Source organism: Tamandua tetradactyla, chromosome 9 (genome assembly GCF_023851605.1).
Source record: "Tamandua tetradactyla isolate mTamTet1 chromosome 9, mTamTet1.pri, whole genome shotgun sequence".
Taxonomy (NCBI): Eukaryota; Metazoa; Chordata; class Mammalia; order Pilosa; family Myrmecophagidae; genus Tamandua; species Tamandua tetradactyla.
The window spans coordinates 60,982,616-61,006,405 of NC_135335.1; the positions used below are offsets into that span (position 1 = coordinate 60,982,616).

Genomic DNA, 23,790 nt, shown 5'->3' on the forward strand with positions numbered 1-23,790 from the left:
TTCCCCACCCCCCCACCCCCTTGCAGGCCCTCCCCTCCTGCCCCCCAACCTCCCACCCAAATCTCCCCCATCACTCCCGCTCCCAGCCTCCCCCAGATGCTTGGCCTCCCCCTCCCCCCGCAGGCCCTATCCCCCCCAAAGCTCACTGCTAGTTCCTGCTGCCCACGCAGTTGCTGAGCCGCTTGCAGTGGTGGACAAAGCTGGACATGCACCTGTTGCAGGTGTGGCAGTGCTTGGCCTTCAGGCTCCTGGGAGGACACGGGGGAACTCAGGGAAGGCCAGGACCCACGCCCAGGGGTGCAGCTCCCATTCCCGTTACCCAACCCCCACTCCCTCCATTCCTTCCACTGCCCCACTCCCGTCCTTCCCCCACTCCCATCCTGTCCCATCCCCCCACTCCCATCCCATCCCCCACTCCTGACCCATGCCCCCCACTCCTGTCCCTTACCTCACTCCGTCCCTTTCCCCACACCTGTCCCATCCCCCACTCCCATCTTATCCCCTTCTCCCGACCCACCCCTAACTCCAGTCCCTGCCCCCACTCCTGTCCCATCCTCCACTCCTGTCACTTGTCCCCCACTCCTTTCCTATCCTTACTCACATCACATCCCCCCACTCCTGTCCCTTCCCCCACTCCCGTCCCCTCCCCACTGCTCTCCCATTCCCATTCCACTTTTCCATTCCTGTCCTTTTTCTCCCCAGTGTCCCCCCCTTCCATTCCTGTGGCTTGACCATGTGAGTTCCGAGCTGCTGAGTCTCCATGAGCTGGAGAGATGGTGTGGGGGCCTCTGGGCCCTGGCCCTGGAAGGGGAGTCCAAGGAGGTGTTGCCCCATGGGGACCCCCACAGGCCCAGGGTCTAAGGCCTCCCCAGGGCCAGGCAGGGCTGAGGCAAAGACCCTAGACCTGGTGGGGTCACCATAAGGGCCACCCAACCTCCCCTCCATCCAGGGACTGGGGTTGGGCTCAGACTCCCCTGGATCCCCTGCAGCCTGAAGCCCCCCGCCATGACTCGACCACAGGGCATATGCAGGTCTCAAGACCCCACAAGTCCCCGGAGACAGAGGCTCCTTTCCTGGAAGGCCAAGGAAGACAAAGTGTCCCTTGCCTGAGACGCTAGGATGAGGGGGTCCCCTGCAGAGCCCACCAGAAAAGGACAGCATCCAAAGCCAGCACTTCTCCTTCCAAGGAAAACAGCTCTTTGGAACTAGGCAGAATAAAAGCTGCTGCCCCTTCTCTGCACCCCACCTTTGGGGCAGCCACAGGCTTCTCCCAGCCCTCAGCTCTGATCTCTAACAGGGGAGGGCAGCCATCACTGTCGGGGCAGGGTGGGACTCACACGTTGACCTGGCACAGGTGGCAGTACTGGTTCTTGATCACATGAGCACGCAGGGCCACCCTCACAGCCGCCCCATGCAGGCCTGCGCCTAGAGAAATACACTGAGCTGCAAGGCCACAAAGGCGTTTATCTGGGGTCTTAGGACTGCAATTTGGGGAGCCCAAATTCAGGGAGCAACCCAATTTCAAAATGGACAAAGAGCTTGAATAGACATTTCTCTGAAGAAGTGTCCAAATGACCAAGAAGTACATTAAAAATGCTCAATTCGTCAGGAGGGGGCTGCAAACCAAACCTATGGATCTGCGTCCCACCCGTGGCTCAGCTATGGCTAGAGCCAGGGGGAACCTGGATACTAAGGGTGCGGCTATGGAGGGCAGGTTCCTGGGGGGATGAAAACCGCTGCTGCTGGGAAGTCTGAGAGCTCAGTCAGGTGTAGGTCAGGGCGAGGGAACTGGCCCATGACCCAGCACCCCCCCAGAAAAGCTACCCCCCCAAAGCTGAAAGCAGGTGTTCCAACAGAAATGTGTGAGCAGACGTGCAGCATGGTCACCAAAGTGAAAGGAAGGCTCAACCGACTGTCCCCCAAACGATGAAAATGTGGTCTGTCCAGCCATGGCTACTTCATCATCAAAAGGTGGAAGGAGGGACATGTCCGATACACGGCGAGTCTGCACCCACCATGCCAATAGAAATGCCAAGCACCAAAGGGTGAGCACTGCTGTGGGCTGCACTGTGCCCCCGAGGGCCGTGCTGACTCCAGCCGCGGCTCGTCCCAGGCCCCCAAATCCTGCTTGGTACTCAATGGTGACACACAGAATTCACCAGGTTAAAGGAAGGCACAGTCTGAGAAGCAGAAGGGAGACCTGGGCTGTAGAATACAATGAAACATTGTGCGGCTACTGAAAGCAACAAAGTCATGAGGCATGCAGCGAGGTGAATGGACCTGGGGGACAGTGTGTGGTGCAAAGTAAGCCAGGAACAAAAGGACAAATATTGTATGGTCTCACTTATGAAATACCTTACATTTAGTCCAGAGTTGCAATGGTTATTTCTAATTTTGAGAGGCTCTATATGCTCTGTATGTATAACCTGGTATTTCCCTGGAACACCGGGTACCTATGTGACACCCAAGACTCAGCATAGGAGATGTGCAGCTCTGCAAGTCTGCATTGCCTCATGCAACAACTGCTAAAGAAACCGCAAAAGAGATCAGGCTTCAGTTAGCGATAAGAATGAAGCAGAGTAGGTTGGGCCTAAGGTAAATCAGAATACAGGGGTAAGGATGATATGGTCTGTATTTTAGAACTTCACCCACTGTATGAGACCAAAGAAAGGGAGGTTTATTTTGGCAAAACTTACATTTTCTGTAGCACACAAGCTAACTTAACTTGACTGACCAGTTCATTTAAACAACCCAAACACATGGCGCCCAGAATAGGAACGAGGGCCTGTAATTCTGTGGCTGAATGTTAATACTCGGACACATCCTGGAGCACATTGGGCAGATAACTAAAAAATATTTGCAACGTCCTTTGAGGGAGTGGAGAAAAAATATGCAACTATTAAACTTTACCACTGGGAAACCCCTGATACTGTCACAAACATTAGGGACTCCCAAGTCAATAGGCCAAGTCCTTGATCTCGATGCTTGCCTTCAGGAAACCTATTTCTGGAGTGAAGAAGCTAAGCTTACCTGTAATGAAGCCTAAGAGTTACTTCCAGGAAACCTCTTTGGTTGCTCAGATGTAGTCTCTCTCTTCCTCTCTCTCTCTCTCTCTCTTCCTCTCTCCCTCCCTCTCTCTCTCTTCCTCTCTCTCTCTCTCTCTCTCTCTCTCTCTCTCTCTCTCTCTCTCTCTCTCTCTCAGCCCAAATCTGCAAGGAAAATCATTGCTGTCCCCTCTACATGGGACATGATGTCCAGGGGTGAAAGTCTCTCTGGCAGTGTGGGCGTGACTCCTGGGGATGAGCCTGGTCCTGGCACCGTGGGATCATACACAACTTCCTGACCAAAAGTGGGAAAAGAAACATAACAAATAAGGTGTCAGTGGCTAAGAGAGTTCAAATGGAGTCCAGAGGCTGTTCTGGAGGCAACTCTTCTTTTTTTTTTATTGTTTTTTATTGTGAAATATAACAAATAAAAGGAAAAATAAAGAAAAAGCAATAATCTTCAAAGTACGTGTCAATAAGTAAATACAGATTTCAGAGTTTATTATGAAATTACTCTGTTTCAGATTTTTCCTTCTAGCTGCTATAGAACACTGGCAGCTAGAGGAATTGCTAACACAGCCATTCAGCAGCCACACTTGTTTGTTAAATCCCATTTTCTCTGTTATACCTCCTCCTTCTTTAATTCTTTCTCCAATCTACAGGGAACTTTGGGCAATGCCTGTTCTGACTTTTCCATGTTAAGAAGGCATGTCCACACTAAAGGATGGGGAATAGAATTCATTGATAATCTTGGAAAAGATGATCCTTTTGGATTTCAGGATTTATCTGACCTAGAACCCTCTGGGAACTATATTGTACCTGGAAGCAACTCTTAGGCCTTGTTAGAAGTAGTATTAGCTTCTCCCCTACAGAAACAAGTTTCCTAAGTGCAAGCCTCAGTATCCAGGGCTTGGCCTATTTCTTTGGGAGTCTCCAATGGTTGAGAGGGAACCCAGGATTTCCCAATGGGAATGTTTAATGGTTCTATTTGTTTTCCTTTGGACCCCCAAGGGAGTCTACCAATACTTCTTAATTATCAGCCCACCATATTCGGAGATGTATCTGGGTATTACATTAAGCTATACAGAATTAAAAGGTCTTGTTTCCATTCTGGACTCCAGGAATTTGGGTTAGTTAAATGAGCTATTGTGTGATGCAGAAAATTTAGGTTCTAGACATAATAAACCTCTCTTCCTTTGGTCCATACAGTAGGTGAAGTTCTAGAGTGCATACATTATCATCTTTTACCCTGTATTCTAATTTACTTTAGACCCAGCCACATCAGCTTTGTTTTTATCTCTAATTGATCTCCTTTTCAGTTATTGTTTATAGCTGTGCCAACTTTCAGGGCTGCTGCTATTCATTCTTGGGTCTTAAGCATCACAGAGCTATGCAAAGCTCCAGAGAAATACCATCTGATGCACTTATAGCTCAGTGTCCCAGAATTTAGAAACACACAACAGCAGACATAGCGTGGCTGCTAGGAGGGCTTAAAATTTAGGCTCCAATTTTCTAAGTATTTTCTGAGGGAGACCTTAACACATTTGTTCTTTTGTTTCTGGTTTATTTTACACAACACAGTGTCCCCAAGGTTTATTTGGTTTGTTATGTGTCTCTCAACATCCTTCCTTTTTGAAACCTTGCCATATTCCATCACATAAATGTATCACAGTTCACCATTCTGCTTCTCTGTCATTGTACTCTTCCACTCCCTCCATCTATTGGGCATCATGGACAATGTCCAAAATAAACAAACCACATCTTACAGTGTCTTCCCTTTGTTTTGTACAATCAGCAGCACTCTCAATTGTAGACAATTTTCATTGGTCCAAAGAGACAAGGAGCCAATAAACACAGCCTCACCCAATATCAAATAAAAGCCTTCCCTAATCTCTTATCCCTTCCCCCCCACCCCAATTGTTGCCCCTGGTAGAGCTGTGGCAATGTTGATGAATTCCTCTTAACTATTGGCCATAGCATGCAATTTTAGTTTCCCCTGTACCTCTCTACTACTGACTCTTTGTACAATATCAAAGCTTTGAAATAGTTTGTGAGAACTTATTTAAAATTGTAGATTTAATCTGGTGCATACAAGGCACTATATATCCCCTTTCAATCATATTCACCTTCAATATGGCAATGTAACTTATAACCCCACTAATTGGTTGTCATCACTTCTCTCCGTTCCCTTGCATTTAGGTTCAACTTCATGGGTAGCTTTACCTCCATCTCTAGTTTTTGTGTATCTCCAGTTCGGTTACATTCAACAATGTAACTTCTGAGACTACCTTTACCAGAGTCATAATGGCAAAATCATACAGTAATTGTCCTTTTGTGTCTGACTTATTTCACTTAACATCATGTCCTCAAGTCTCATCCATCTTGTCATGTGCTTCAGGACCTAATTTTGTCTTACTGTTGCATAGTATTCCATTATATGTTTATATCACATTTTGTTTATCCACTCGTCTGTTGATGGGCACTTGGATTGTTTCCATCTCTTGGCAATTGTGAATAGTGCCACTATGAACATCGGTGTGCAATTATCTGTTAATGTCAATGCTTTCAGCTCTTCTGGGTATGTACCAAGTAGTAGAATTGCCATGTCATAGGACAACTCAACATTTAGTTTCATGAGGAATTGACAAACAGTCTTCCACAGGAGCGGCACTATTACACATTCCCACCAGCAGTGCATAAGTGTCCCAGTTTCTCCACATCCTCTCTAACATTTGTAGTTTCCTGTTTGTTTAATAACAGCCATTATTTTAGGTGTGAGGTGGTATTTCATTGTAGTCTTGATCTGCCTTTCTCTTATAGCTAATGAAAATGAGCATCTCTTTGTGTGCTTTTTCATCACTTGTATTTGCTCTTCCGAAAAGTATCTGTTCATATCAAATGCCCATTTTTAAATTGCGTTGTTTATTCCTTTATTGTTGAGCTGTATAATTTCTTTATATACACAGGATGTCAAGCCTTTATCCAATGTGTGGTTTCCATATATTTTCTCCCATTGAGTTGGCTGCCTCCTCACCTTTTCAACAAAGTCCTTTGAGGCACAGAAACTCTTGATTATAAAGAGTTATCATTTATCTATTTTTCTTTCACTGTTTGTGCTTTAGTTATAAAGTTTAATAAGCTACCTCCTATTACTAGATCTTGAAGATGTTTCCCTACATTTTCTCCTAGGAGTTTTATGGTACTGGCTCTTACAATTAAGTCCTTAATCCACTTTGAATTAATTTTTGAATAGGGTGCAAGGTAAGGGTCCTCTTTCATTCTTTTAGCTATTGAAATCCAGTTCTCCCATGCTCATTTATTGAAAAGATTATTTTGTTCCAGTTCAATGGATTTGTGGGTCTTATCAAAGATCAACTGTCCAATCAAATCAATAGGCTGACCCCTCAATCTTGGGGTTTGTTCATATGAAACTTATCCCCACAGAGGATAGGCTAAGCCTACTTAAAATAGGCCTAAGAATCACCCCCAGAGAGCTGCTTCTGTGGCTCAGATGTGGCCTATCTCTCTCTTATCTGGCATGGCAGGCAAGCTCACTGCCCTCCCCCTCCCAGCATGGGGCATGACTTCCAGGGGTGTAGGCCTCCCTGGCAACATGGGACAGAGATCCTGGAACAAGCTGGGACTTGGCATCGACGGATTGGGAAGTCCTTCTCAATCTAAGGGTGGTTGAGAAATGAGACAGGATAGAGTGTCAGTGGCTGGGACATTTCGGGCAAAGTCAAAAGGTTGTCTTGGAGATTGTTCTTATGCATTGCGTGGATATCTCCTTTTTGCTTGGGGTGTGTTGGAGGATGGAGGGAGGTACCTGGGGCTGTGGAGCTGTGTTCCGGTTTCTTGAAGATATATGTGTGGTGGGATGACTTTAATGTGACTCTGTGGCTGTGGGGGCCCTGTTTATGATGCTCCTTTTATCTGCCGTGTGGACAGATGATGAAAAATAAACAAATAATAGGGGGAATGGATATTGGAACAGATTGAGTAAACTAAAATACTTGTGATTAATGAAAGGGAGTGGTAAGGTGTATAGATAAAAAAAATAAGGGTAAGGTATATAGATAAAAAAATTTCAGCAAGGGTTGAAATGTATTGGGTGGGCCACGGGCAGGGGAGCTTGACTCAGGCAAGCTCTTGTGACGACAGAGACAGCCCGAGGGCTCCAGCCCTGCCAGGGAAGATCTTGCTGTACATGGGCTTGTGGTCTCCAGCACATGGAGCAGCAGCTTCAGGCTATTTGAAGCCACCCAGTCTGTAGTTTGTCACAGCCACCACAGAAAACTGGGACATTTTTATTCCATTTATAAGAAGTATCCAGAGCAGGTAAATCCAGAGAGACAGAAAATGGACTGGTGGTCTCCAGGAACTGGGGGGATGGGGAGGGGAGCGAATGTGTGACTGCCTGAAAGCTCCAGGGTTTCATTTTGGGGGGTGAGAATGTTCTGGAACTAGGTAGAGGGGATGGTGCATGACTTGTGATTAAATGTTGCTGAGTTGTAAACTTAAAATGGCGAATTTTATCTTACGTGAATTTTGCCACAATTAAATAAAAAGCAATTAAAGAAGAGGAATTAAAAACAAAGGGAGGTGGGTCAGATGGCTCTCTCCAGGTTCTGGTCATTTCCAACCTAAGAGGCCCCCTTTACCACCCTTCCCTACAGGCGCCTAGTGTCTGAGCTGGCTGGACAGGGCTGACTGCACCAAGTCTGAAGGGAGGCTTGGGGTCTGCACACAGGTGGGCCACCGACAGGCCCTAGCCTCATGGAGTCGGGCTCAGCAAAGTGCTTTCCATTTGATCAGCGCGTCCCTCCATGCGGGACCCTCTTGGAGGAACTCATCGTGGCCCTCACAGAAGAGGCCACCCACGTGAAGGCCGGAGCACAGCTCACTGGCCTCCCTGGTCTACTGCACCCCTCGCCAGGTCACCCACGGTGTGCAGTGGAAGAGTTAAAACTGCGCCCAGTCTGATCAGGGAGAAGAAACAAGCACTACCGGTAGGGTCACTTGAGGTCCCCATGCGTTTGCCTTGAGGTCACCATAAGGCCATGGAGTTTATCCCAAGGTCACTGCAAGGTCAACATAAGTTTGCCCTGAGGTCACTGTGTTCCTCCTACTGCCCGCCATGACCTGCTGCAGTGAGTTCTTGCTGGAAGTTCGGAGTTCGGCTCTACCCAGGACCCCGCCTTCTGAGTCCTGGAAAGCAGAGCCCCCCTCCCAACCCAGACGCTGGACACCCGGAACCTCCTGCCCTCCCGCTGGGTACTAAACTGGACACAAGGGCGGAGGACACCTGGGGGGCGGGGTAGTCGTGTGCGCAGTTGAGAGGGGGACGCGGCAGCGCCGAACAGAGCCGGCATTGGGGCCCAGTCCTGGGGAGGTCCATGCTCGTGCTCCTGCGGCCTGCTTAGCTCCGGAGCAGGTCTCCTGCTCTGCCCAGGCAGCGGGGCTGGCCGCGATGTGTGCTCGCCTCAGCGAGTCTGCGCCCCTTCCTCGGAGTCCCCCGCCCCAGCCCAGTGTAGCTTCACCCTCACTACTCCCCCCTCACCCGCAGCTCCCTGGCTTCCTGTCGGCTTGTGCAGCAGAGTGCCCAGCAGGCCCTCGGGGTGACGTGCACCGCCCAGAGGCGCCACGGTGGGCCCCAGCTGGGCAAGGAAGCTGGGCGGGATGGACACACAGCCGCACGACAAGGGATCGGCTGAACAGCACCTGGGGTGGGTGTCGGTAATTAACACAGGCACGTTCCTGTACGTCATTTTATTAAGATCTGCATTGATCATATTTTGCAAATATGTAGTCATCCAATAAACACATTCGGAATAAAACATGATTTATGAACATTTCATTTGAAAAGGTAGGACAATTTATTCTTCTCTAGCAGAGGAGAGTCTGGCATCTCTCCCAGGTGCTTTTCTGTCGGGAGCGGTGAGAGCTGGTTCTGTGACAGAGCTCGGATCTCTCTTCTGGACCGAGCAGGACCTACTGGGATCGGAGTTCCTGAAGACGAGTCTACGCCGTCAGTCGTCTGTGTGCTGTCCCTGAGCGGGCTCCGTCCTTGGCCGTGCCCTAGGGGGCCTGCCTGGAGGCGGTGGCTACCGCTCTGGCCTGAGACCAGCCCTCAGGCTGGCCGGGCCTCTTCAGTGCCCCTGGCTCTCTTCGGGGCTCCACGGCGAGCGCACAGTTGCCCCCTCCTCGGTGGAGACAGCACAGGGTGCTGGGGTGGCCTGGGAGACCTGCCCGGCCTCTCCCCCGTGCCTCCACCTGGAGGTGTGTGCACACCTGCACGCTGACCAACGGCCTTGCTGACTGCCCGTTTGAAATGTACTCGTTAAGACGTTGGGACATGCGTGTCACCCTCGCGAAGTGCCACGTGTGAGTCCACCAGCACCGAGTCTCCTCGGCCCCTCTGTCGTCTTTCCGCCCAACTTTCCCCAGGCAGCCAATGCCCTGCCCGGCGGGTCAGCCCTCGCTGGGGGCAGTCACACGGGCTGCCGGACGAGCACCCGTCTCGCGTCTGCGTGTGAGCAGATTGGGTACACACCAGGGAGCCCAGTGCATGCCCAGCGCTTCAGAAACTGCCAAAGAGGTTTTCCAAGAGCTGGCGCCGCGTTGCACCCCGAGCAGCGAGGGAGACCCCCGCCCCCGTCCCCCGCCCAGGCACAGCGTCTTCCTTCCTGACCTCACTGGCTCTGGCGGGGACACAGTGGCGTCGCCCTGAGGCTGACACCTGGTGAGGTGCAGCAGCTTTCTGTGGCTCACCCAGGCAGCCTCTTTGGTCCAGTTTCTGTTCAAATCTTTTGCCCAGTATTTTTGTTTGTTTTCTCATGGTAGAATCTTCCCTCCCGTAAGCAGTGGCTCTATCCATTTTTTTAGCTCTTTAATTTCTCAATTACATTTTTTGTGGTTTTTCACTGTGTAGGTTTTGTATATATTTTTTGTTGCCATATTTAACCAACCCTAAGTATTTCAGCTTTTTGCTGCTGCTGTAAATAGGTTTTTTAAAATTTTATTTTCCAGTTCATTGCTAGTATATAGAATTCATCTAGTTTCTGTACTTTTTTAATATTGCATATGTGTATGTTTTTCTTGTTAAACTCAGTGATTAATTCTAGTGACTTTTTTTAGATTGCATTAGATTTTTTATACAGACCCTTGTAATGTCTACAATAAAGGGACTTTTACTTCTTCCTTTCTGATATGGTGGCCTTTTATTTCTTTCTCTGATGTGTTTGCTCAGAAGCTATAGCACCGCCTTGCCCTGTGCTCGGTCTTAGGAGAAAAATATTCTGTCTCTTGCTTGGAAGTACAATATTAGCTGTAGAATGTTTGTAACTGTCCTTTATCAAGCTCAGGGAGTTTTGTCCACTTTGAGTTTGTGGAGAGTTTTAAAAAATGTTTTTAAAATCAAGAATAGGAGTTATATTTTGTCAGTTTTTTTTTTGTATCTATTGAGATGATCATAAAGTTTGTCTTTTTGTAGTTTGTTAATATGATGAATTACACTGACTGATTTTCAGATATTAAACCAACCCTGCATTCCTGGATGCTGAGCTCAGTGATTTGATACCTTCTTTTCTATGTAGATATTGACTGCTATAAATGTCTCTCTCCATACTGTTTTACAGCATCCCATAAACTCAGATCTGTTCTTTTTTTTTTTATTATTTGGTTAAAATGTTCTCTAATTTCACTCTTGATTTCTTCTTTGATGATCTATGGGTAATTTAGAAGGGTATTATTTAGTTTCCAAACATTTGGGGAGTTTCCCAGATATTATTGTAATTAATTTTTAATTAAAAACCAGAGAACGTATTTTCAGTGCTGTGACTCTTGAAATCCTACTGAGACTTTCAGAACCTAAATTTTCAGTAGCACATAATCTAACTCAACCTGTCTGGATAGATCATTTAAACAACCCAAACACAGGAAGCCCAGAATAAGAATCAGGGTCTTTAATACTGTGCAGCTTAATGTTATGCCTGGATACAGAGTACATTAAACAAACAACCAAAAAAGTATTGGCAAAGTCCCTTGACAGATGGGAGAAACAATATGGAACTATTAAACTTTAACACTGGGGAAACCTTGGATATTGTGTCAAAATTTAGGGACACCCAAATCAACAGGTCATACCCTCGATCGTGAGACTTACTCCTGTGAAGCTTATGTATGGAGTGGAGAAGCTTAGCCTAAGCTTAGGCATTCCTAAGAGTTATTTCTGGAGGATCTCTTTTGTTGCTCAGATGTGGCCTCACTCTCTCTAAGCCCAACTCTGCAAGTGAAATCATTGTCCTTCCCCCAACATGGGACATGACATGCAGGGGTGAAAGTCTCCCTGGCAATGTGAGGGATGACTCTCACTGATGAATCTGGTCCTCACCCTGTGGGATCAAAAATTCCATCCTGACCAAAAGGGGGAAAATAAGTATAATTAAAGTATCAGTGTCTGAGAGAGCCCAAATAAAGTCAAGAGGCTACTCTGGAGGTTGCCCTTATACAAGCTTCAGGAAGACCTTGTTACCTATCATATCCTGGCAACCCCCAACCAGAACCATTCCAGCCAATCCTAAAGAACACCTAGGGCAATTTATAAGATTCCACTAGTGTTCCATGCACTAGGGTAACTTTCCAGAAACCCGCAACCTGCAGATAGGTCCCTGGACCAGAAAAGTCCTGAAACCTAGAAGGCCCAGCCTCTCCAGGACATCAGATAGTTCCATCTCCCTACCCCATATTATTGACAATCCCTCCCAACATGAAAAAGTTAGAATTGTCATAGCCCAAATACACCTAAAGAGTGGGAGGAAGATTATGATGGTGGAGTTATACAGAGAAGGTAGGGTTTAAAAAATGAATATGATCGCTGAATCATTAAATTGATATCTCTTTTATCTCTAGTATCTTAGAGTAGCTAAGGTAAAAAACTAAAATTGTGGATTTGTAACCCATGCCAAACTTTCTACATCTATTTGGACTGTGCTTTGAAATTCATTGTGTTTTTGTATATACACTATTTTTCACAAAAAAGAAAAATAATCAATCGTGATGATAAAAAAAAATATTCCTTCTAACCTCCCATGTTCTGCAGCAGCTAGAAGGAAAAATCTGGTATGGTAGCCCATGACAAACTCTGTGATCTGTCCTGTAACTACTTGTTAAAGAATGGTTTGAAAAAACTATTGTTTTCTCCTTTCTTTGCTTTGTATGTATGTTATGCTATACAATAAAAAAGCATTAAAAAAAAGATTAGAACCCAATCAATAAAAACCAAGAGTTCTCAAAGTGCTGTAAGTTTGGTAACTTATTATGAATATTTCTTGAGTATTAAATACTTTCAAATGCTTATGTCATTATGATGCTACTAAGCTTTTGACAAATCAAACAGTTCTTCACTTCTAAAGGCAAAACAAAAACCGTGAAGAAATGATAAGAAGCTTTGAAATGATTCCATCCAATATAAATTGCTGTAAACTTTATGAATTATTTAAAAAAAATTTAAGATTATGGGGACAGATGCACAACTATGTGGCAATATTGTGACCATGTGTTGTATGCCATGTCCTGATTTGTCAATAAAGGTATTTGTCATGGTCAGGTTCATGTGTCAACTTGGCCAGGTGGTGGTAGCTGTTTGTCTAGTTGGGCAAGTGCTGGCCTGTCTGTTGCTATGAGGACATTTCATAGAATTAAATTATGACCACGTCAGCTACATCCACAGCTGATTCCATTTGTAATCAGCCAAGGAGAATGTCTTCTTCAGTGAGTAATGCTTAATCTAATCACTGGAAGCCTTTTAAGGAGGATTCAAAAGAGACAGGTTCTCTTCCTGCTTCGGCCGGCGAGCCTCTCCTATGGAATTCATCCAGACCCTCCATTGGAATCGGAATGTTGTTTTGAAAATGGTCACATTGTAATTTCAGTCACGTGTAGGCAAGTTCTTAGGGTGAATTTTTCATTTCTCCAAAGAGAAGTTTCCTGTAATTTCTGGGATTAGAAATTCAGCCCACTTTGTGTTTTGAAAATATTTTAAAAGTTGTCTCTTTTACTGCCGGGCAAGCAAACACAGCCACATAGCATTTATTTATCAAGGTCATGACTCCCATTCACTTAATGGAATTGTGGTCCTTGCTTTTTTAGGAAATATGTTAATGCTGCTTTTAGTATTTATAGGATTAATCTTGCTCTGCAATATTTTAAAGTCGTTTTGGCTTATACCAATGTTAGAAGAAAATAAATACTACATTAGGAGCTTGAAGGCATTTTTTCAAGTCAGGTGTCCACTACTTACTAACTGTGCAATGTGTGACAAATCACTGAACTCTCAGAGGAAATGTAGGCCTGCTTATCAAATAAGATTAAAAAAAACCTTTGACTAGCTCTCCTGACTATAACCTGAATTAAAATAGATAATACATGAACAATTCTGCTCAAATCTGTAAACTATGTAACAATCTCAAAGTCATTTCAATTCAAATTAGGGCATTTTGAGTTTATTGGATGCCTGACAATAGTCTATTATTATCAAAATCTTGGTTGCAGTGCCAAAGTAATGTGAAATTTACATATTTATTAGAATTTTTTAATCAGTTAATATAATCCCAAGAATTTGCTAGATGATTTAAGGGATTAAATGAACATGAACACACACACACACACACACACACACACATATACACACAAACATGGTATGACAACTGCCATGAAACAATTTACAATCTATTTACAGGTTCAAGATGAACACTCATAATGTATAGAGTTTAACCAGAATCCTATATATTTAAGTGTTAATTTAAACTAAATGCTTATGGGATTTCAAGGCAGAGGTTATTTCTGTGGGTAGCACAGCCTCTCAGGCAATGTTGTAGAAATTTCTGAATAATAGTCAGGGTGGTTCAGGTTTGCTACTCGACATACGTCTATCCTTTTTTCTTATTCTCTAGTGTCTGGACTCTAATGTCAGGGTTACTCCTGCCTAGAGCATCTTCTTTTTTCCAAAATGCTCTTTCTTATAAAGGTGACATGTTTCACTTCCCCCTTTATTCTGCTCTCTCCTTGTAGGTCAGATCACCTGGGACCTTCCCCTACCACTCTAGACAAAACAGCTGTCCTGCTCTGACTGCCCCAGCTCCATCTCTGGTCCTCACCCTCCTCCATTGCCTTCAAAGCACTTAACGCTCTATGTGCTACATAGTATTCAAGCATCTGAGATAAGGAAACTTGATTTGCATTTTCAGATTGAGAAATGAGAAGCTGAAGAATTCAGCCTCTTTTCCAAGGCCACATACTTGACTGTGGGGCCTGGACTTGAGCCCTTTCAGACAGACACCAGGTATTTGTAATTTATCCAGCTTTTCTAGCTGATGTTACAGGTACATGGGCCTGGTGTGTCCTACTCACACCCACATGCAGTGATTTTTTAATTCACATGATATTTAAGCCAGGAAAGTCATATTTGAGCTAACAATTTATCAAATTCAATTCAAAAATAATTGAATTGAATTCAAAAATAATTGAATTGAATTCAATTGAATTTTGAACATTTTCAATTCAAAAATAAGCATAAACAAAGTTTCTGTCTTTCTTTTCTGTCTTTTAAAAGCAATTTTCTTTTTGTTGTTTTCTGTCTTTTATTCCACACTATCTTCAGCATATTACAAATGGAGCCATGGTTAATATATTTTGCAAAATACTGGAAATGATCATGTGTTAGTTTGCAAGCTGCCAGAATGTGATATACCAGAAGTGGAATGGCTTTTAAAAAGGGGCATTTAGTAAGTTACAAGTTTACATTTCTAAGCCTATAAAGGTGTTCAAGTAGGCATCCGGAAAATACACCTTAATTCAAGGAAGGCTGATGGGTCTGGAACAGCTCTTTCAGCTGGGAAGTTACGTGGCTGGCATCTGCTGTCCCCTTGTTCCTGGGCTCTGTCGCTTTCAGCCTCTGTTCCTGTGGGGGTTCCTCACTTTGCTTCTCTGGGGCTTTCATCGCTGGCTTCCCGTGGCTCTCTCCAGGCTCAGGCTTGCTGAACATCTCATGGTGATGTCTGCTGGGCTCTGAGCATCTCCAAACATCTGTGCCTCTGTTCTCCATGGGTTGGCATCTGTCGACCATGCAGTGAAGTTTTTGTTGGCTGTGAGGCTTCTGTTGCTTCTGGTTTTCTCCAAAATCTCTCCTCTTTTAAAGGAGTCCAGTAACAATCAAGACACACCTGGAATGGGTGGAGTCACACCTCCATCTAATCAAAACTCACACCCAAGGAAATGCGTCACACTTCCAAGGAGATAATCTAATCAAAATATTTCAACCAACAGTATTGAATTAAGATGAAAAGAAATGGTTGCTCCCACAAGTTTGAATCAGAATTAAAACATGGCTTTTCTAAGGTACATAATACTTTTAAGCCTGCACATTGATATACTGATGTACAGTTATATATTAATAATAAATTATGATATTGTTCACATCATTTACTTTTAAATGCTTATCTTAAAAATCTTGAAAATAGAGGGTAAGCAGCTTCTCATAAATTTCATAAATGGAAAGTCGATCCTTTTAACTGTCTTAGTCTACCTCCTGAAATGAAACCAAATATAACATTTGTTGCAGATAATTTTCATTTCCTAAATTTCTTTAAACCTAGTTATCTATCCATTCATTATTCTTTCTTAATGCATACAAGCAAAAGTGTGAACCCACTACATTAAAACTTCTGTGAAATCAATCAACATTTTCAATTCAAAAATAAGCATAAACAAAGTTTCTGTCTTTCTTTTCTGTCTTTTAAAAGCAATTTTCTTTTTGTTGTTTTCTGTCTTTTATTCCACACTATCTTCAGCATATTACAAACTATCTGCTTAGAATTTTTCATATTAAACCACGTAAGAATATTAAGAAATAATAAGCAAATACTCCAAAGAATGACATCAATATCGAGATGTATGATGACATAGGCTCAGCTGCTAATCGGATCAGACAGAAAAGCATGGCTTTTATTTTACAGAACTTGAACACACTGATGTAAAGTGAGGAGAAGAGGAAACGTCTAGAAGATATTCACATGGGTTTGTATGCATTTTCTTATATGTGTGCACAGTTTAAGAAAATGATCAATGTCTTGTGCCCCTGAAGTAATGACATATTGTTTTATCAGGAAGGAAAACACAGCCAAAGAAGAGAAAGGATAGTAGATTCTCTGAATCCCTAACCACTAGGTGATGTCTGGATTCACTTGTAAATCATCAACCTGCCACAGCCTGAGGTTCAAAGGCAGAACCTCTGTCTTCAGGCAAAGGAGAAAGAAGGACCAGGGATGTTTTGAAGGAAAGATTTCATTTTAAGCACTGTATTAAAATGAGAAATGTATAGTTGGTCTTAAGGCTAAAATAGAGTTACATAAATGTTGAGTTTTGTCCGGTGAGAGAAGATCTTAACATTTACTGAGAGCTAAGTTCAGGCATTTGCTTACAGAAGAAAAAGGTCAACCGAGGATATTTTGGGTCCCAGAAACTTGCCATCACAATTTGGTAATGTTAGAAGAAAGATGCCAACAAATTAACAAACAGTCTGATATCATCTCGTCATGATTAGATATAAACTAGTTAAGATTTACTGGAGATTAGGGAAAAGATACGAGGGGAACAAAGTATTAGTGAAAATTGTCAAGTGGTTTGCTTGTAAATCCACTTGAAAAATTGGGAATGTATTTTTTTTTAAGAAATGATCTATAGGTTGTACAAAAATAATCCTTCATTTGTTTCCAAGTGTGGTCTCACTGGTATTGTGATTTCTTAATTGGTTAATCATAATAGCTCTATTGGCAATGGTGAGTTATCATCAATAATATAAGAATGATTAAATCACTGTGAAAATTAAACTTTTGAATCACATCTCCACTGGGAGGAATGTACTTCATGCAATTGAGGTATCATCTCATAGAAAATAGAAACTTTAGTTAGGGGATAAAATTTGGCATAGAATTGAATAGCTGTTTCAATAGATTTTTTTTTTGCTAATAAAATAATGCTTTAGCAGCTAAGAATGGCTGGCACATATCAAGGGTTTTCACACCTAGAAATATGATGTAGCATTCTTCACAGGAAACAAAATGGACTTCACAACAAAGTACTAATCTTTCAGTAATTATTGAGTAGAACACTTTTGAATTCCAATAAGGATCAGCTTGTATTCAAATTTTTTATTTGGTTATATTTTTAGTGGTTCTTTCCCTTATTTGAAGCAATATGATTCCCCTTGAAAAAAAGCATGTAGTAATGTTAGTGTTAGAATTCTTACCTAAATTCATGTATGTAGAATATGGCAAAGAAGGAAAATGTCAACACTTGCTCCTTTTCAATTGCTTTAATATTCTAAAATGTCACATTTATAATGCATGCTTATTTCCTTGAGTTGGGTAATATAGTGATACTTGTCTTGTGGTCAGATATATTAAAGATTTTTATATACTTTGACTTTTTGATTTGGCTGTTCCACCAATTAGCTTGGTGACATAAAACAAATAATTTAAACTTAGTTAAGTGTTTGAGCTTTCTTCTTCTTGTCAGTTGTGAATATTATAATTATGAAAAGTATGGTGAAGAAGGAAAAATAAAACTCATAGGCGTAATTTCAGGAAAGTAAATTTTGCCAGGTTACTACAAGGTGGGGTATAGAGAGGGGAACAGAGAGAGATACATGCTGAGTAATAATACAAAAATATGAAATGTGCGGGGGTAAAAAATGTTTTGCCATGTTGCAATATGTTGCATTTGAAACCTAAGTTTTGTAAACAAAGAGGAAAAGTGTGATTGGATTATAAATATGGCATAGACTCTTTTAAGTTAAAAATATCATATCTGATGGCGGTTATATCTTCAACTGTAGAATTGATTTCCAATATTTTCATCAAAAAGCTTTAAAACAAAGAAATTTGATTCGATTTCATGCCCTTCCTTGTCTTGTCTAGTATATTCAGGCTAATTCTACTTGAGGCTTTGGTGATTTTGGTGAGTATTACTGGGCATTCTTCCTGCTCTGATGAGAAAAAACAAAACTCTTTGACATCTTTGAGTTCTTTAAAATCTGACATCACTCTAGATATTAAAACTTTGCTAAAATTTTTTTGGAATATGTACACCAAAATTTTATACTTGTTCTCCAATAGCTGCCCTGCTTCCATTTACATAAGTTTCTTTATGTGTGTTATATTGTAAATAGCAGTGTTACATTTTTTAAATGTACAGAAAAGTATGTGAATAATATAACTATTAATAATGTACACACGAATTAGATATAGCGTTTTCATATGTTGTCGTGTTCACGTCTGTTAACATTTTTAGACTTTCAGTGATGTTTATGATGTGCATGAAGGAAATTCCAAACAGCAAAAGGTAAAGACCATTTAATCACCATGGCATGACACGTACCTGTAATGCCCAGCCAGATTGTCTAAGGTTGGGATCAGGGAGTAGCATGAGAATTGCTCATCAGGAAAATCTGTGAGGCAGGAGTGAAATATGAAAGAAGTAACAAGGATCTCCCTCAATGGACTCAAAAAAAGTTTAGTAACAACTTTATCAATAGGGAAAAGGTCTGGAGAGTATACTGTACCAACGACAAGATAGCTGGCATTTTGCAACCAGCTGGGATCCTTCAGGAAAAGGGAAAGACTTGTTCCCTCATAGGGTAGCTTTGTTCGGGTGAAGGCAGGGCAGCAGAGAAGAGGTATAGCTGGGAGCAATTAGCAGCCAACACTCACAGCAACTGAGGTTCTGGCAGTACTTTACAGGGCAGCTGTCTTCCCTTAGGGGAGGGAGAAGCTCAGGCATCTTAAAGGCAAGCTCCTAGTTGGCACAGTACCTTCTTTTCATATGAGAAAACCACAGCCTGCTTCGATTTAAGAGCAGGGGAAATTAGGCTCCGATTCTCATGTAATAAGTGATATCTTGAGTAAAGATATCTAGATAAAATATTGCAGTCAGCCCCAATTTCTTGGAAAACTTCCCTAGTTCTAATGTTAAAACTGGGCAGAATATAAGTGACATTATCATGAAAATAGGAAAGCAAAGACCCCCTGATTAAGATGTACTTCGTAGGAAAATATTAACTGAGAGGGATTATTGCAGCTATTTCAGATCTTATAAAAATTGTTAAGTATGGTGCATAGTTTAAGTGCTTTGTAAATAATCTATCTTTTTTTAATTCACATGTAAAAACAACACTGCATTGGCCCAGAGGGCCCTACCTACAAGGTAGCATTGGATTCGCTTTCCCACAGTGAACTTTGGCTGAACATCATCATTTGAATTCGAGTGCTTCCTCTCTCTGTAGGACTGGGTGGGATAGTGGAGTCAAGTGTGTGTAGTCATTATGGTCAAAGTTTGCTTCTCACCTCTCCCCAAGATTCCCCAGTGTACTCACACAGATGCATATGGTATTTAGCCCCTTTAGGACAAAGAGATTTCAGTTCCACCTCTAATCATCCGTATTCTAAAAGAGCTCCTGCCAGGGTAGGTGGAGCGATCAAGGGCATACCAGTAAGCATGGTGCATTTACTTCCATTTTTTTTCATAGCATAGGGGCTGAATGTAGTTAGAATAAACAGAACTCCAACTGATCCACTCAAAACCCTATGTCAGGTAGCCAGCTCATCACTCTCGGCACACCTGTTTCAGCTTTGATGACCCCTTGATTCAACAGCCACATACATATTACTTTCTGTTTGGAGACCCAGTATTTTTTGGTTGACTCAGGCTTGACTCATACGGCAGTCATATTTTCCTATGAAGTACATCTTAATCTGGGGTCTTTGCTTTCCCATTTTCATGATAATGTCACTTATATTTTGCCCAGTTTTAACATGAGAACTAGGGAAGTTTTCCAAGAAATTGGGGCTGACTGCAATATTTTATCTAGACATCTTGACTCAATTCCTCATCATCCAAGTTGTCACCTTCACTGGTAATATATTCCAACCTAAACCAGTAAGAGCCAAATATTAGTCAATCCTTCATCTATTGTTTCTCATTGGATTTTGCCCCAGGGTAATCTCCCCTAAAGGTCAAAGATCCCCCCTAATAGAACCCTCTGCAAAAGAAATGTGAGAACTTTCATTGTTATGTACAAACAGATCTAAGATTTACGTGATGGATTGCTGGAGGGTTGAGACATAAGCTTTTTTAGCTGTTGCAATTCTTCCTTGGTAAACAATATGCTTCCTGCCCTCTTTTCCTTCAAGCTAGGTTGTCAAAGTTCTAACAATTTGTAAAGGGTGGATAGTAGCAGCTCTGACAATGAGTTGCGCAGGTTTCCCAATGTAAAATGTGTAATGGATTGGCAGTCCAAGCTGCTGCCCCACTGAATCAACTGCTGCTTTCAGATCTAGGACGGTCTTCTGGTGGACTGCTCCAAAGAAATGACTGAGCATTGCAGAAAGAGTAAAACAGGCTCATTGATGGGTTCTCTCCCTATAGACATCTTTGACTCATGTCTCCCATCAGTCTGGTCAAACGTTACTTGAAACTGTACTTCTGTTGTACACTCTTCCCGTTCATTTCTTTTCACTTTCCTTTCCTTTCTCATATATGTTAACCTTGCACTGCAATTGAAGAGTTGCAATCTTCAGTTGCAAAAGTTGAAGGTCTATCTGCCTTCTCTTATTCCCTTGTCTGATAGACCTTAGGTCTTGTCTTGGCAACATCTTCTCAGAAACACACTAATGTTATTAGGTGGAACTATATATTTTTCTTCTGAATATGAAGTAGAATGAGGATAAAAATACAGAGTTGGGATTTTGGAGATATTGAGTAGAGTTTAATGTATCATTAACAAATGAACCCCAAGATCTCCATGTTGTAACAAAATAAAAGTGATATTATTGTTCCTATAACATGAATATGGAACTTCTTAGTTGGAGGGTATCTGCCAACTGATGATTCGGAAACAGAGTGTCTTCCATCTTGGCACTTATCCATATTATTCAATAGAACAACATGAAATTTCTGGGTCAACAGTTGTCAAAATCATTGTATATACCAAGTTCAGCCAAAGAGTCAGATGTATTCTAAAAGATGATAAAGCATTGAGACTTACACAAGGGAGGTTTTAGGTGGTAAGACCGCAAGTACTGACTTAACCTCTATCTTTGCTTATTGGCCTGGAGTCAGTCATTTAACCAATTCTAACTGGAGGAAGGTTGGTTTATGCAGTCTAATTAAATGAGCAGTTCGGGTAAAGAGATTTGGTTCATCAGACATCAGTAGAAGCCACAGTTTGTTAACAAATACCATCTCATTCTTCTTCCCACTTTCAGTGGTTGCACCTAATTCCTGCATGTGATCACGAATCAAAGGTATTGAAGGTTGCGAATCCTTGGCATCAGTCCCAGTTATGGAACATCCAAATACAATGATCTAAAAGCTAAAGATGGGTGGGCCACAGTGGCTCAGCAGGCAGAATTCTTGCCTGCACGCCAGAGACCTGGGTTCGATTTCTGGTGCCTGCCCATGCCAAAAAAAAAACCCAAAAAAACTTTAAGAGTTCAATTATGTGCCCTCCTGTCCTTACCCATATAATCCCAATATAGAATGTTGAATCAGGGACATTATATCTGAACTGAAAACTTATGTTTTTATTTCCTGGCTTCATAGTTTTTCTCTCATATGCTTGTCCTTACCTTGAATATATTATTATTAGAAATAGTAGCATTAGGTGAGAAGGCCATACTTAAATGTACATGACAGGGTGAAAATTACTAAGCCTTTATACACCAACACCATTGAAACTTGTCCCATACATTTTGAGGTATAGAGGCCATCAGATTTTCCAATTTTTAAAGGCCGTAAATTACAGAACTATCTCTATTCACTCTGTTTTACATGCAAAATGGCTAATCTTTCCTGAATTCCTCTTTTCTTGTATCCCCTTGCTAAAAGCCAAGAGTAAAAGCCAAAAACCACATTGCTCTGAATCTTTGCAGCCTCTTTCCCTAGATACAGTAAGCAATCAATGGAGAAATCTTAACGCCAAATAGGAATAATTATTTTAATGTCTTTATTCAGAAACAGCTAATTAGTTTTTAAGTTCAAGAAAAATAGACTTAATGCATTATATTTTGATATTGTATCTTATTATAATAATGATATTGTTCAGGGATGTGTACATAATTAGAATAAGTCAGCTTTTTGGGTAAAGTGCTTGGAAGAATGTGAATCCTAACAACCACTGGAGGATATATAGCCCTGCTAGAGAGAATTAGCTGTATTTTTAAAATAGCACAAGTCTTACAGTCAGTAATATGAAATGATGGCGTATTTTTCATAATCCAGCTTTGCACAGAGCATTACAAACGTTTTGTAGAAAATTATTTTAACTTATTATTTTATTTTTTTCTTTTGGTTGATCAGAATCTGGTTATTACTGAATATCTTAAGTAAGAGTGAGCATTAGCAATAATTTAGCTGCAAAATCACAATCTGAATTTAAAGGTATGGCCAAAAATTAATGTCTTTTAGAATCTCAAACTACTTTCCTCCCAATTTCCCCAACAAGTGTTAGCAAGCAATAAAAGTAACTGAACTTTTCCACTTATTATATACTAGAATATGCTAAATTCATAATAAATCATTTCCTATGGATCAGAATATTTTATTTCTGCCACTGAAGACATTATTTTAATGTTTTGTGAAAGTGAACTAGATTATTATACTAACTCAGAATTAATCAAGCCCTACAGGACTTCTGCCCCTATCTGATTTACCTGTGTGACTTATCTCTTGTCAACTAAACACGCACACACGCACACCCTTCTTTGATGAGCTGGGAAATAAGCACTGGAATGATTAGATACTTTTTCAGAATTGCATTGCATTGCTTTTTTGATATTTTATTGCCTTGTTTTCAGTGGGTTCAGGTTTGGTTATTGTGTCCTGGGTCAGTGTCATCAAATAAATGTTGTAATCATAGAAAAATTTAATGTGTTTAAAGTCAAAGTGAACCACATTTGAATTTTTTAATGTAATATATCTGCCTAAAAGTAAGCTGATTAGGAAACATTTAAAATGAGAATAATTTTCTATAGTCTATATCTACTTTATGTTTGATAGGTAATGTTCTAGTTTGCTAGTTGCCAGAATGCAACATACCCTAGATGGATTGGCTTTCAATAAAAGGGGATTTATTTAGTTAATGTATAGTTCTTCACAGGAAAGGCAACTAACTTACAACTGAGTTTCTTTCTTATGTGGGAAGGCATGGAAAGGCACAGGGTGATCTCTTCTGGCCTTCTCTCCAGGTCTCTGAGTTCCAACAACTGTCCCCAGGGCGATTCCTTTCTGCATCTCCAAAAGGCCTGGGCTGAGCTGTGAGTGCTGAGATGAGGTATGCTGAGCTGCTTGGACCTGGGCTGAGCTGCTTGTGCTATGTTGAGCTCTCTCATTTAAGCACCAGCCAATTAAATCAAACATCATTCATTGCAGCAGGCAGGCCTCCTAGCCGACTGCAGATGTAATCAGCAACAGATGAGGTTCACCTGCCATTGGCTCATGTCCACAGCAATAGAACTAGATGCCTTCACCTAGCTAAGTTGACAACTGAATCTAACTACCACAGGTAATATCAAATATATTGAAAAATTAAAAAAAAAACTTAAAAGTATTCTATAGAAATCTTTAATATTAAAATTTGGACAACCTCTTTTTAAAGTCTTCTTCAGACCTGTGAGGATCCAAAAAGCAATTA

General features: G+C 41.9%; 1 long non-coding RNA gene across 1 annotated transcript in view; it reads left to right on the forward strand.

Annotated features, from left to right (window-relative positions):
* The window catches only part of LOC143646124 (uncharacterized), a 104,695-nt gene that overhangs the window by 5,867 nt on the left and 75,038 nt on the right, over positions 1-23,790 (forward strand). Inside the window, exon 2 of the long non-coding RNA XR_013157303.1 lies at positions 16,058-16,118. This is a non-coding gene — a long non-coding RNA (uncharacterized LOC143646124). The remainder of the gene's footprint in view (positions 1-16,057; positions 16,119-23,790) is intronic.